Source organism: Leptidea sinapis, chromosome 39 (assembly GCF_905404315.1).
Source record: "Leptidea sinapis chromosome 39, ilLepSina1.1, whole genome shotgun sequence".
Lineage (NCBI taxonomy): Eukaryota > Metazoa > Arthropoda > Insecta > Lepidoptera > Pieridae > Leptidea > Leptidea sinapis.
In genome coordinates, this window is record NC_066303.1 from 4,489,853 (window position 1) to 4,503,615 (window position 13,763).

Below are 13,763 nucleotides of genomic sequence, written 5' to 3' on the forward strand. Positions count from 1 at the left end.
ACGCCGTAGCTAGAGAGATTACTGGGCAAATGAGATTTAACATCTTATGTCTCAAGGTGACGAGCGCAATCGCTCAGAATTTTCGGGCTTTTCAAGAATCCTGAGCGGTACTGCATTGTAATGGGTAAGGCGTATCAATTACCATCAGCTGAACTTTATGCTCGTCTCGTCCTTTATTTTCTTAAAAAAACAAATATTGGCTACATTTCTTGTAGGCCTGACAACTATATTTAAAAATTAAATAATGTTACAAGGCATATTTTAACTTTGAGGGTATTATTTGAAGATCTTAATAAAATATGCAATGCCCGTACGTTCAGATTTGCATATAAAGAGCTTCGTCTATTGAATCTCGATGTAAGACAAAAGTAAAAAAATACTAATATGATAAGGTAAAGAAAATTTATATCAAAAAGACAAACTTCAACAAATTTCGTTCCAATTTTGACAAAGAGCGAATTAGTATTGCCCCTAGAACAAAACAATATAGAAAACCACAAGAGTACCATGACAGTTTACGCACTAGATCCGGCTTCCGTCATCCGATTTCTTTCCGTCAATCGTAGAAATAGTTCGACATCTACATCGGACCGTGTTTTCGCGGATACGGATCGGACTCGGGAGGTCGACTCGCAAAATCGATAACTATATATTCGGAACGATACGATAATAACCCGAATATATCGGACCTACCCTACTCTAACAAATATTTGTATTCCATATCGTTTATCGTAACAACATCGTAACCATAGACTAATATTCTGATTTTTTTACGATGTTAGAGTGAATGAATTATGCGTAAACTATAATCTGTGCTATGTCGATGCTAAGTGTCAAAAGTCAAAACATAGCTTAGGCGCTTAGGACCATGCCAGACTCTGCACCACCAATTTGCATCATTTACACAAAATGTAAATATTCAAAATTTATGTAATGAATATAATATGACCAATTTAAATTGAATAAATAACATAACTGACGAATAAAATACAAAACTTGCGGAAAATAAAATGTAAAAAAAGTAACTCAACCCTTCTCGTCGACTTCCTATTTCTCAGGCGGCCATTTGCATTACTTTCTAGTTTTCTACGCATAAACGATCAACTAAATGACTTAAATTACTTTGTAGTAAATAAATCCTGTTGAATAGTAAATCACATATAATTATTTTAAGTATGTATATTGTATGGCAAATATATCTATACAACTTGAAACGATAATAGCAACGACAGTTTATAAGGTGTCGTTGAGATTATCGTAAAAATGACGTTTGATTGTTTGTCGAATTCGAATATTCGTCTCTGACATTTTCAACTAAGAGTAGGGTTAGGAACGATAATATCGAAAAATGTTTCGTTCGTTCAATCATCGTTTCGACATTGAATACGATGTAACTAAGAGTAGGATTCGACACGACTAATGCCACGATATATCGAATATCAATTTTAGGGGTAGGCCCCATGATCAAATGTCAAATGGATCAAGCTGATACTGGGGTGCGCAAGACCAGAGATGACAGCAATACTCCATGTGTGGCTGGACCTGCGCTTTGTAGAGTGCTAGAATGTGGGCCGTCTTGAAGTATTTCCGTGCTCTATTAATGACGTCCAGTTTCTTTGAAGCCAATCAAATTTTCATTAAGAATAAATCAGGATTAGTGTAATTAAAAAACCAATTGGTCTAACAAAAATAAAAACTTCAAGGTGAGGTTAATAATACGAAATACAACCCTATACTTAGAATAAACTAACGTATTGAAGATCTGACAGCGCGATAGTGTGTAACCAATTTTATCAATGTGTGCGTACGCTAGTGGTTTAATATTTATATTACTACGGAGCTAATACCAAGCGTGACTGACTGTTTACGATTTCTCAATCAAAATAGGTTACAGTAACATTTGATTCGTTTTCTTTTTCAATCTTGCCGTTTTTCTGTTTATTTATTTATTAAATTCCGCCTACAAGGTATACTCTAATATAAAAACAGTACAATATAAAAACAATAACATTCATATGGTAAGTGATGCCTCAATTAAAGGCAAAAATGTCATGCTATTCAATTAAATTAAGCCACAAAATAAAATAAGAACTATAATATATTATATATCTACGAATACAATCTTAATATAAATTTACACAAAATATTATCGAAAAATAACGATTGAGGTCATCCCTCCCTTGAAAGAACCGTTTTAATATATTTTTTAAATTTGTGTAAGTTGTGATCAAATATGTCGACTTCATCGTGATGACTATTATATTCCCTGGTAATTCTATTCAAGGGAGAGAAATAACCTAAATTAATTAAAAAAATAATTAGTTAGAGATGTTCTTCACTCTCTTCTTCTTGATAGTATAGTAATAAGTCTTTGAATTCAACTCAACTCACCGAGGGAGTCTCCCTGAGTCGACTCAAGCCGACTTTACATGAACGAGATCTGATAGCTGTCTCATGCAATATCCACAAAATTCGCTTTAAGGTTTTAACTTCAAAAATAAAGTTTCGTTAGTCGAAATAAAACGTTCGTCAACTCGGGTTAAGCCTTGGCCACACGCCGTTTGTGTATAAACCCAATTATATTTCATAAAAAAAAAACTCTTTTTTTATGAAATTAAGGGACGAGACGAACAGGACGTTCAGTTGATGGTATTTGATACGCCTTAATGCAGTGCCGCTTAGGATTCTTGAAAAACACAAAAAATCTGAGCGGCAAAACGATAGCGCTCGTCACCTTGAGACATAAGATGTTAAGTCTCATTTGCCCAGTAATTTCACTAGCTACGGCGCAGTAATGCTTACACATTACTACTTTACGGCAGAAATAGGCGCCGTTGTTTTACCCATAGTCTAGCCGGCATCCTGTGCAAAGGAGCCTACTGGTGAAATCGACGCATTGTCATGAATTGCCTCTCGTTATGAAATAAAGCTGCGGTTGTCTTAAAACAGAATCAGATAAAAACCTAATTAATTCATCACGCCAACCGCAGGGCGTGATACGACGGGGGGCGAGCTCAAACAACACCCTTTCACCAAATAGACACACAAACAGCTCAGCTGCCAACCTTACACACTGCGCTCTCGTTATCACAAATACTAAACAGATATTACACGGATTAAATAAGAATATATAACTTTTGAGAATAGATAATAAAGTTTGGACCGGTTAAGAAAATAAATGACGTGACGTGTTGATAAAGACTGAATTATATATGTATGGATATATACATATTTATTTATTTATAATCGCTTATAAAATGCTCACAGAATACCTTTACTTATTTATGGTGTATGTGGATGATGCAGCTACTGTACTCAATAACGTTTGTATTAATTTACATTTACTTTTTTGACTTACTCGTGTAAGACATTGACTATCTGACGGTTGAGTGTGTTTGTTGCATCATTTTACATATTATATTGTAATTGAAATGATTTGTAAATCGATGTAAATGTAAATCTTGATATAAAAGAGTGGCAATGAGTTTCTTGCTACTTCTTCACATTAGCTCAACCCTTTACGAAGTAGCGGTAGATTCAATAAGATTTTTTTTTTTTTTGACATTCATAAGTGTCATTTCCGTGACGTGAATAAACTGATTTTGATTTGATTAGCAGAAATAAATACATATTAATAAATTCAAATTAATAGTTTTACTTAAAGAGAAAAGGTTTTATTGTGTCTTTGTTCCATGTCAACTCAAACACTACCGATTTTTTTATTATAATAATATTCATTTGTGTATTAATCCTAGAACTGAGAGTTATCAATTTAAAAAATATAACAAATTGTTTAGATTTACAAAGGCGACAACTCAAGTCGATTTCCTAATATGCAAATATTGGGGTTGAGCAGGTTATCAACTGTAAAGTAGATCCTGTAGATGAAGCCACAACCTGAGAGTTGAAAAAAGCATACAAGATTTTATGATGATACGTCACTCGAACGGTTGGTTCAATTAATTAGAGCATTGCACGGAACGCCAGAGTTCGGTTCATAAAATTTTGTTTTTCAAATGTTATTTGTGTTTAAATATTAAATAACAATAATCCATTATTTGTATCTTAGTATGGAAAATGTAGTTCCTTCAAAAATTTGCAATGATGAAAACTAAAAGGTATTGGATCACCCGATGTTAAATAATCACTTTAAGTTTGGCTTTGCCTTCCAGATTACCGCAGATTGTGTTTTAAGCTGATACTCCGCTTTCAAAAACTCAGGAAGCCCATATTATGATGAAAGCTTCGTGGGAAGTGCTTGTGCCACTCTCGATCAAAGTCCTTCACTACATCTAGACTTACTAGTCAAGCCTTTTCCCTTGTTTTCAATGGCTACCCATCTATGTATTAGGCCAATATAGCAAAAGCCACTCTCGAGGTTCATGATTTTTCTGGAGAAGGTTATTGCAATAGAACTGAGGCTTTCCGGATTCCTGCATTCCAAGACATTGCCTTAGGTATTACAGATATCAGAACTAGAATCAACGGTGAGGCACACGTTTTAAGCATGACTGGAGAAATGGTATTCAGTCCGCTAGAATTCTTCATGTCTACAAAAAAACAGATCTACCAACCTCGCCTTAAAGGCGTAAAAGGCATTTATTTTCTCAAAATTGATTCCTTTAGAATTATTTTTGATGTCATTTCTAATATACTAGATACTACTACCGCTTCGGAAACAAATGGCGCTCTGAGAGAGAAAAAGCGGCGCAAGAAACTCTAGAAACCTAACAGTTTTATTAAGCTACATACATTTTATTCGATCTGAGCATATTACTTGTTTCACACAAATAATTTCTAGTTGAGTATTAACAAATTAATAGAACCAAATTACAAAATGAGGTCATAATTATTTTAAATGTCAGGCATAGTGAGTAAAACATCTTGAGATTTGCAATGAAGTCCAAACAATAGGAAAATTCGTACAAAACACAATCTTATATGAATGGAATAAGGAAACGGCAAATCGCCTGAAAATGACGGTCTTAAATGGGGCCGAAAATATGGAGGTTCTTGGCGTATAAAATTATGGATGTGGTAATTACTAATTACTTACTGCATTGTTAATGTGTTTGAAATATTTAAGTGTCATTTAAATAAAATTAAAAAAAAATATACGTAATATCAAGGAAGTTGATGAGCACGATAAGAAATAAACAGTTGTTTTGCTATTTCAAAAGCTAATAAAATAAAAATCGTTCGCCGATCTGGGCTTCTTTGAGTATTGTATGGTATGACCATATGCTATGGTAAAATATAAAAAAAATAAGTTAACATAAAGTTGGTTTTCAGATATGAAAGTGATACATTGAAAAGTGATAAGAAATTGTGCTCGTTAAATATAGCCATTTTCCAATCAGCAATAGTTTGAATGACACCAATTATAATCGAAGACGCCTTTTTGAGATTCTTTCGAAACCAAGATAAATTGTAAAATAGAATGCCTCATCCAGACATTGTGAATCTGGATTAGCATTGTCTTTGAGAAGGCTGTATTAATGTAAGAATTTCGTATTGTTCCGCCACAGGCTGAGCATCCGGTCGATACTAAATTATCTCAGAGAGTGTTTCCCAAATATTAATGTAAAATATTTGGAATAATTAACGTTCTCTGTAATGTTTTCTTCCTTGAGTGCCTTTTCAAGATTATACATATTTTAGTATTAAGTTATATTATGTTCGGTTGTTTTATGCTAAGTCAAAGTCAAAATATCTTTAGTCATTAAAATCATATTTGATCATTTTGAATGTCACTTTTTTGGTTTCCAATAATAATAAGAGCAAGATAATAATATTGTTTTAAAAATAATATATTATTCTAAGAATTTATAATGTTTTGTTTTATTAAAACAAGTTCATTCCCAAGCTTTTTTATCATTTTAGTCATAGGTTCTCAACGTGGGCCCCCTTGTGGGCGTTTGAGACTTTCGGGGGGGCCCAGTAGAAGACCCAGAGAAAATTAGGGGGCATTGAGTGGCGCAGATGGGCGTGGGTAGATTAAAATATAGTCTAAAAAGGCAAAAAAATACACGAAAATACTCTAGAAAAAAATATTCTCAAAGTGGGCGGTGAGCAAAATAAGGTTCAGAAACTATGATCTAAGTAATCCGTTCTTTTATAGTAAACTTTTTTTATAAAGTTTTCGTTGAATTGAATTTTTAAATTTGTTTACTGACAGCTTAAACATATACAATGCAAATACTACACTGTTTTTCTTTTGAAAACGTTTAAAGAACTATTAACTCTTCTCTCTTCTTGCTTCATTTGTACATGTCTTTTTTAAATATTTTTCGAAATATAATTAGTTTATTGACATGTCTCTAATTGTAATGAGTAATTATAAGGAGGGGGCAACGTAAGATCATTCAAATGATAATTATTACGAATATGCTACGTCGTTTGCATCTGTGGGAGTTCACCAGTGGGAGGCTCCTTTGCACAGGATGCCGGCTAGATTATGGGTACCACAACGGCGCCTATTTCTGCCGTGAAGCAGTTATGTGTAAACATTACTGTGTTTCGGTCTGAAGAGCGCCATAGCTAGAGAAATTACTGGGAAATGAGACTTAACATCTAGTGTCGTAGTGCCGCTCAGAGTATTTGGGTTTTTGAATAATCCTGAGCGGTACTGCATTGTAATGGGCAGGGCGTATCAATTACCATCAGCTGAACGTCCTGCTCTTCTCGTCCCTTATTTTCATAAAAAAAAACTTGCAGCTAAGTTGGGAAATTTGTTGTTGTGAACTAATTGAGCTGAAATTTTACATCTTGGTTTAATTCCAATGACTATACATTTCTGCGATTAGCAACATCTGCTAAAATGAGTATAATAATAATAAACTCTTCATTTGCTTTCATCATACAATTTGTGGATTCGAAATTTTGTGTAAGCACTTATTTATGAAAGCTGGTCTTATTATAAATTATTAAGAATAGCTCGCAGATGGGAGGATTTTTTCATACTTACTTGACACTTATCGTTATATTTATAACAATTCACACTGTATCCTTATAAATTATGGCCTACCTTCTATATAATATTGTGATATATATGCTATTTTATTTTTAAACCTCATCATTAGTTAACACATTCACTGCCAACAAAATAAATAAAAATAATAGCTGGGAACCTACTTAAGGCGAATTTAGATTACATTTTCTGGTACATATGAATTTTTAAAAATATGGATAAATGTATACTCGTTTTTTTTATGGAATAGGAGGAAAAACGAGCGTACGGGTCACCTGTGGCTAAGTGATCACCGTCGCCCACATTCTCTTGCAACACCAGAGGAATCACAAGAGCGTTGCCGGCCTTTAAGGAAGATGTACGCGCTTTTTTGAAGGTACCCATGTCGTATCGTCCCGGAAACAACGCACAAGGAAGCTCGTTCCACAGCTTTGTAGAACGAGGAAGAAAGCTCCTTGAAAACCGCAATTTGCAAGGATCGCCACACATCCACATGGTGCGGATGATATCCTAACTTGTGGCGTGTCATGCGAAGGTGGAATTTGGCGGCAGGAATCAGGTTAAACAGCTCTTCGGAACACTCCCCGTGATGAATGCTGTAGAAGACACACAATGAAGCGACGTCTCTACGCAACGCCAAGTGACTCAAATTCGTAATTCGACTATATTGCCAGAGTTGCTGCACAAAGCAATATTGACCTTGTACCTTCAAAAAAAGCGCGTACACCTTCCTTAAAGGCCGGCAACGCTCTTGTGATTCCTATGGTGTTGCAAGAGAATGTGGGCGGCGGTGATCACTTAACACCAGGTGACCCGTACGCTCGTTTGTTCTCCTATTCCATAAAAAAAAATCGTTTATTATTTTGAAACTTCACAGGTGAAAGTGTGAGTTCTGTTAATATTTATTATTGTAATAGTGTTTGTTTCCAATACATGAATATATAAAATAAATAAAATGCATTCAGTAGTTTATGCAAGAAACAGTAACAAACATCCATATAAACTTTCGCGTTTATAATATGAAATATTAGTAAGGATAATTATTACTCGCGTATAAACTCTGGTAAATTTTGCTTTGTTTGATCGTCCCTCGTCAAGAGTGAGCTTAACGCATAACCTATCTATCTACGTTTCTACTTTTTAATACCACTTTAATAGCTTGAAAAAGTAAAGGAAAACAAACAGAACATGTAAATAGCTACATTATTCTCTGTCCGCTGAGAAAATTGACGGTTTAATGTTCACCCAATTTAGAGACAACGCACCCCTTTTTTAGGAACCCGTTGTCTAATGACGTTTTTTACTGCATGGTGATAATAATATTAATAAAAAATAGTATTCCTAAAGCGACATTATATTAGTGTTTTCATATTTTTTATTTTGTAATAAATTAAGTAACAAAATGGATAATTGTGTGTAGAATAGTTTACATTAATCATGTGTATTTGTGATGTTATAATGAAATTGTTTCACAGTAGAACTGTCAAAACGTGCGTCAGTAAATTCTCTCATAGAAAATATGTCCATACAAAACAAATATAGGAAATAAATGTAATTATGGGTCCCAAATCGAAATAAAAACTATCCTATCTCTCAAGTTAGACTAAACTGCACTCTATGAAGTAATCCCCATTAAAATCCTTTCATTAGGAGTTCACTGGGAACAAACATCAGGACACTGATAAAAATGAAAAAACATTTTTTTTTTATGAACGATGCGGGACTCTAACCCTTGTCCTCCGGCATTCCGTGCCGGTGCTCTAACCAACTGAGCCAACCGTTCGAGTACCGCCTCGTTACAAAATTCTGTTTGCTTTGTTCAACTCTCAGGTTGCGGATCAGGACAGATCAGGACACTGGATTTATATGTATTTAGAAGATGCATACATACCTAAACTCACGCCTTTTCGTTTTGGGGTAGACAGACACAACAGAACGCCACTTACATCTATCCTTACAAACCTCACGCGCTTCCTCTATATTACTCTATTCACACATACACAACGTTTCCGGTACTTCAGACATTTTCTTTTCATAACATGGGGATCTGGTCGACGAATGTTCTACGAAGTCTTCAGTGACCGACTTGCCAACACACACTTGCCTAAAGCCTATTACACGCATTTAACTGTCAAGTAGTTAACTAATTTTTAATCTAGTACTTTGCAAGTTAAAATTTAGTGTGCACGTAAACAGAATTTTGTGTATTTTTCGGGAAGCCGCGCGCGCTTCGCACCACTCGCTACCACCGCCGGTAACTACAGCACGTTTGGACAGGTCCAATTTTAGTGAAGTCATAAGTTGCGACTATTTCACTAAATTACTCCTCTGGATGTCTGAAAACAATTAACTTAAATATAAATCGCTTAAAATTAAATCATAATTTAGTTAACTACTTGACAACTTAATGCGTGTAAATTAGGCTTTTTATATATATTTGATTAGTCATTCATTCGCTCTACGTGTCCAAACCATTTCAGCATTCCTTTCTTATTTTCAATACTTTACACCTTTTTTTTTTCAAAGATTGTTTGAATAATATTAATTCCACCTTCGCACGACACGCCACAAGTTAGGATATCATCCCCACCATGTGGATGTGTGGCGGTCCTCCACAATGCGGTTTTCAAGGAGCTTTCTTCCACGTACTACAAAACTGTGGAATGAACTTCCTTGTGCGGTGTTTCCGGGACGGTACGACATGCGTACCTGCAAAAAAGCGCGTACACCTTCCTTTAAGGTCGGCAACGCTCCTGTGATTCCTCTGGTGTTGCAAGAGATTGTGGGCGGTGGTGATCGCTTAACAACAGGTACGCTCGTGTGTCCTCCAATTCCATAAAAAAAAAAATTAACAGCATTTCGATTATATTGTAGACTTATCAGGGCCAAATATTCTCTGTTGTCAAGAACAATTATTAAATTTCAATAAATAATTAATATACTTATGTCTTAAGGAGACGAGCGCAATTGTAGTGCCACTCACAACTTTTGGAATTTTCAAGAATCCTGAACGGCTTGTAATGGCGTATGGGCGTATCTATTAAAATGAGCTAAGTGTCTTGCTCGTCTTGAACCTTATTGTAATAAAAATCGCTATTAGTTCATAGAATCTTCAAAGAATTTAAAGGAAAAATATAAACGGAGTATCTTTAATCACGACACAATCGAAAAACTTTCTCAAGACGAGAAAACTGTAATATTATTAAAAATTTATGGATTGGTTAACAATTGACTGAATTATATAATTAACGATTGTCAGCGCACAAAATTTAATATTTTAGACAATACTAGCAGCGAAACCCGGCGTTGCTCGGATAAAATTACATCGCATGTTTAATTATTATTATCAGTTGTACGCATTTTGGAACTTTGGAGATCATACCAGAAAGTCTTAGAACTTTCTAGATAATTCCAGAATGCCTTAGAACACTCTAGATTCATTACATCAATTGCACACATTCTGGAACTTTCTAGATAATACCCGAGATTTTCAGAATTTTACAGAAGTTTACATTAGTTTGAGAAGGACAGATGTATATAATTTCACATTTTTGCCACCCACAACCACTCACTTCCACCCATCCCGACCAAACTCCCCTATGCACACCAGGGGACCCAGGGATCATCCCAACGGGAATGTGATCGAAGTTGCGGATGATAGAGAATACCGTGGACATACGTACGAACATTCGCATTTTATATAAATATTAAGATTATGTTAGTATGACGACCCACCTGTCCCTCGCGTGTCCTACCCGTGTATGCATGCCTGTCTGGGCATATGCAATGGTAGTTAAAACTTAGAATAATGTTCCAATGAGTTCAAAAATGGCATCGCAATCTCCGCACGTCTCCTATACTCTTTACCAGTGGGAGGCTCCTTTGCACGTGAAGCAGTAATGTGTAAACATTACTGTGTTTCGGTCTGAAGAGCGCCATAGCTAGTAAAATTTTTGGTCCAAAGAGACTTAACATATTACGTCTCAAGGTGACGAGCGCAATTGTAGTGCCACTCAGAATTTTTGGGGTTTCCAAGAATCCTGAGCGGCACTGCATTGTAATAGGTAATGCGTATCAATTACCATCAGCTGGACGTCGTGCTCGTCTCGTTCCTTATTTTAAATAAAAGCTTTTTAAGATATTATTAAAATAATAATTCTTCTACAAAACAGCGTGGGGTTTTTTTACAATAAAATATAATTTTTTTACAGTATTTTCAATTTAATTTATTTTCTATTTTTTAGTTTAATTTTATATAAAGTGTACTTCTTAGTTTTTTTAAACTATTATTTATTTTTCATTTTTTAGTAAAATTTCCTATAAAAGCGTATTTTTAAAACTATTGAGTACTTTAACATCAATTCCTGCCTTATCGACTATAGAAAAAAAATATATAAATTGACAAAAATCTTAGTTTGCAAATTGAATAATGGAATAATCTTATCAAATTAGTGTATTGTCATCGGTCCTCGATAAATCTACAAAATTTGAATGAAATCTGGCCGTTTAAAGTGGGTCAAAATCGCGTCGAAAGGAGTCAGTTACAAACATACAAGTGAAGCTAATATAAAGCGTATAAAAAAAGACAATCGAGATGGTATAAATTTAAATAAGCTTCACACTCTCAAAAAACTTTAATAAAATACGCTCTTCAATGTGTCAACATTCGCTACGGAACCATTCCGCTAACAGCTACTCGATCTTCACGAGTTTTTTCCGCGAGGTCCCAACGTAGATAAATTACGGCGCTTGTCTAGACTACAGAGCGAAATTATAATGAAAATTGGACAATTATTGGCGACATTTTGTTTTAAAACGTCCCCTACAACGAGCGCTAATGAAAATAATATGTGTACTTGTTTCGTCATGGAAATAAACGCACGGGTCATCCGATTTTATGTGTACAAGTTTAATAATATAATACACGCCTGAAGAAGCTAATTATACAATTAAAATAAATAATTTAAAATCACATTTATATTATTAAGGCCGGCAACGCTCTTGTGATTCCTCTGGTGTTGCAGGAGAGTGTGGGCGGCGGTGATCACTTAACACCAGGTGACCCGTACGCTCGTTTGTCCTCCTATTCCATAAAAAAAAAAAAAAAAAAAAATTGTTTTCAAAGAAAAAAAGAATACAGAATAACATACATGCTACAGATTACAAATTAAAATGAAAACAAAAGGTAGCGGCTCAGCTTCTGGTACTCGTCGTTCATCACTCCAAGCAGCGCTGGTTTTCAGCCGCCCCCCTCCCTGAGGTGTTATTAGGGAACTATTAGAGTCCACGTCCACCAGATATAGATCACCAAGAAAATTTAAACTAAACTTTCAAATTTTGTAATTATACATATACTTAGTTTCATATAAATATGTTTTAAAATCTATCATACTATTTATTCTTACTATATCTAACATATTTATCTATTACATATATCACACTATAGATAAAAGTATCTTATGCAAGCTCAGTAAAATCTTTACATACGTGACAAGTCTCGTAACAAAACAAGAATAGGATCTAAGCGACTTTATGTCAAAAAGTAAACATCATATTCTTAATAGCTAATGCGGATTTGTGGATGGAACAGAGTAATATAAAAATCGCGATACATAATATTTTTTTTTTATGGAATAGGAGGACAAACGAGCGTACGGGTCACCTGGTGTTAAGTAATCACCGCCGCCCACACTCTCCTGCAACACCAGAGGAATCACAAGAACGTTGCCGGCCTTTAAGGAAGGTGTACGCGCTTTTCTTGAAGGTACCCATGTCGTATCGTCCCGGAAACACCGCACAAGGAAGCTCATTCCACAGCTTCGTGGTACGAGGAAGAAAGCTCCTTGAAAACCGCACTGTGGAGGACCGCCACACATCCAGATGATGGGGATGATATCGTAACTTGTGGCGTGTCGTGCGAAGGTGAAATTCGGCGGCAGGAATCGGGTTGAACAGCTCTTCGGAACACTCCCCGTGATAAATGCGGTAGAAGACACACAATGAAGCGACGTCTCTACGCAACGCCAAGTGATCCAGCCGTTCACAGAGTACTGGGTCCCCGACAATTCGGGCTGCTCTGCGTTGCACGCGGTCAAATGGATCGAGCTGATACTGGGGTGCGCCAGACCAGAGATGACAGCAATACTCCATGTGAGGCCGGACCTGCGCTTTGTAGAGCGCTAGAATGTGGGCCGGCTTGAAGTATTGCCGTGCTCTATTTATGACGCCCAGTTTCTTTGAAGCCAGTTTGGCTTTGCCCTCCAGATGGCCACGGAATTGGCAATTGCTCGAGATTTCGAGACCCAGTATTCCGATACTAGGCGAGGCTTTAAGGGAAGTGTTCTCGAAGAGCGGTGATACGGCAAATGGGGTTTTTTTAGTAGTAAACGCGCAAACTTGAGTCTTCTGGGGGTTAAATTGGACAAGGTTCAACTTACCCCATTCCGCGACCTTCTCGAGAGAGGACTCGATAGAAGACACAAGTTTCACCCGGCACTGGTCGACGTTTTCCCGAGAGAGACCTGCATGGCCCGTGTATACGGCATCACCAGTGCTGTCGTCTGCATAGCAATGCATGTTGGCGGTGTCCAACATATCATTGATATGCAGAAGAAACAGCGTGGGAGATAGCACACAGCCTTGGGGCACTCCAGCGTTCACGGGCTTGGGATTCGAGCAATAACCGTCGATAACGACCTGTATGCTGCGCCCAGTGAGGAAGCTGGAGGTCCACTTGCATAAGCTCTCGGGAAGCCCAAATGATGGAAGTTTTGCGAGGAGCGCCTTGTGCCAT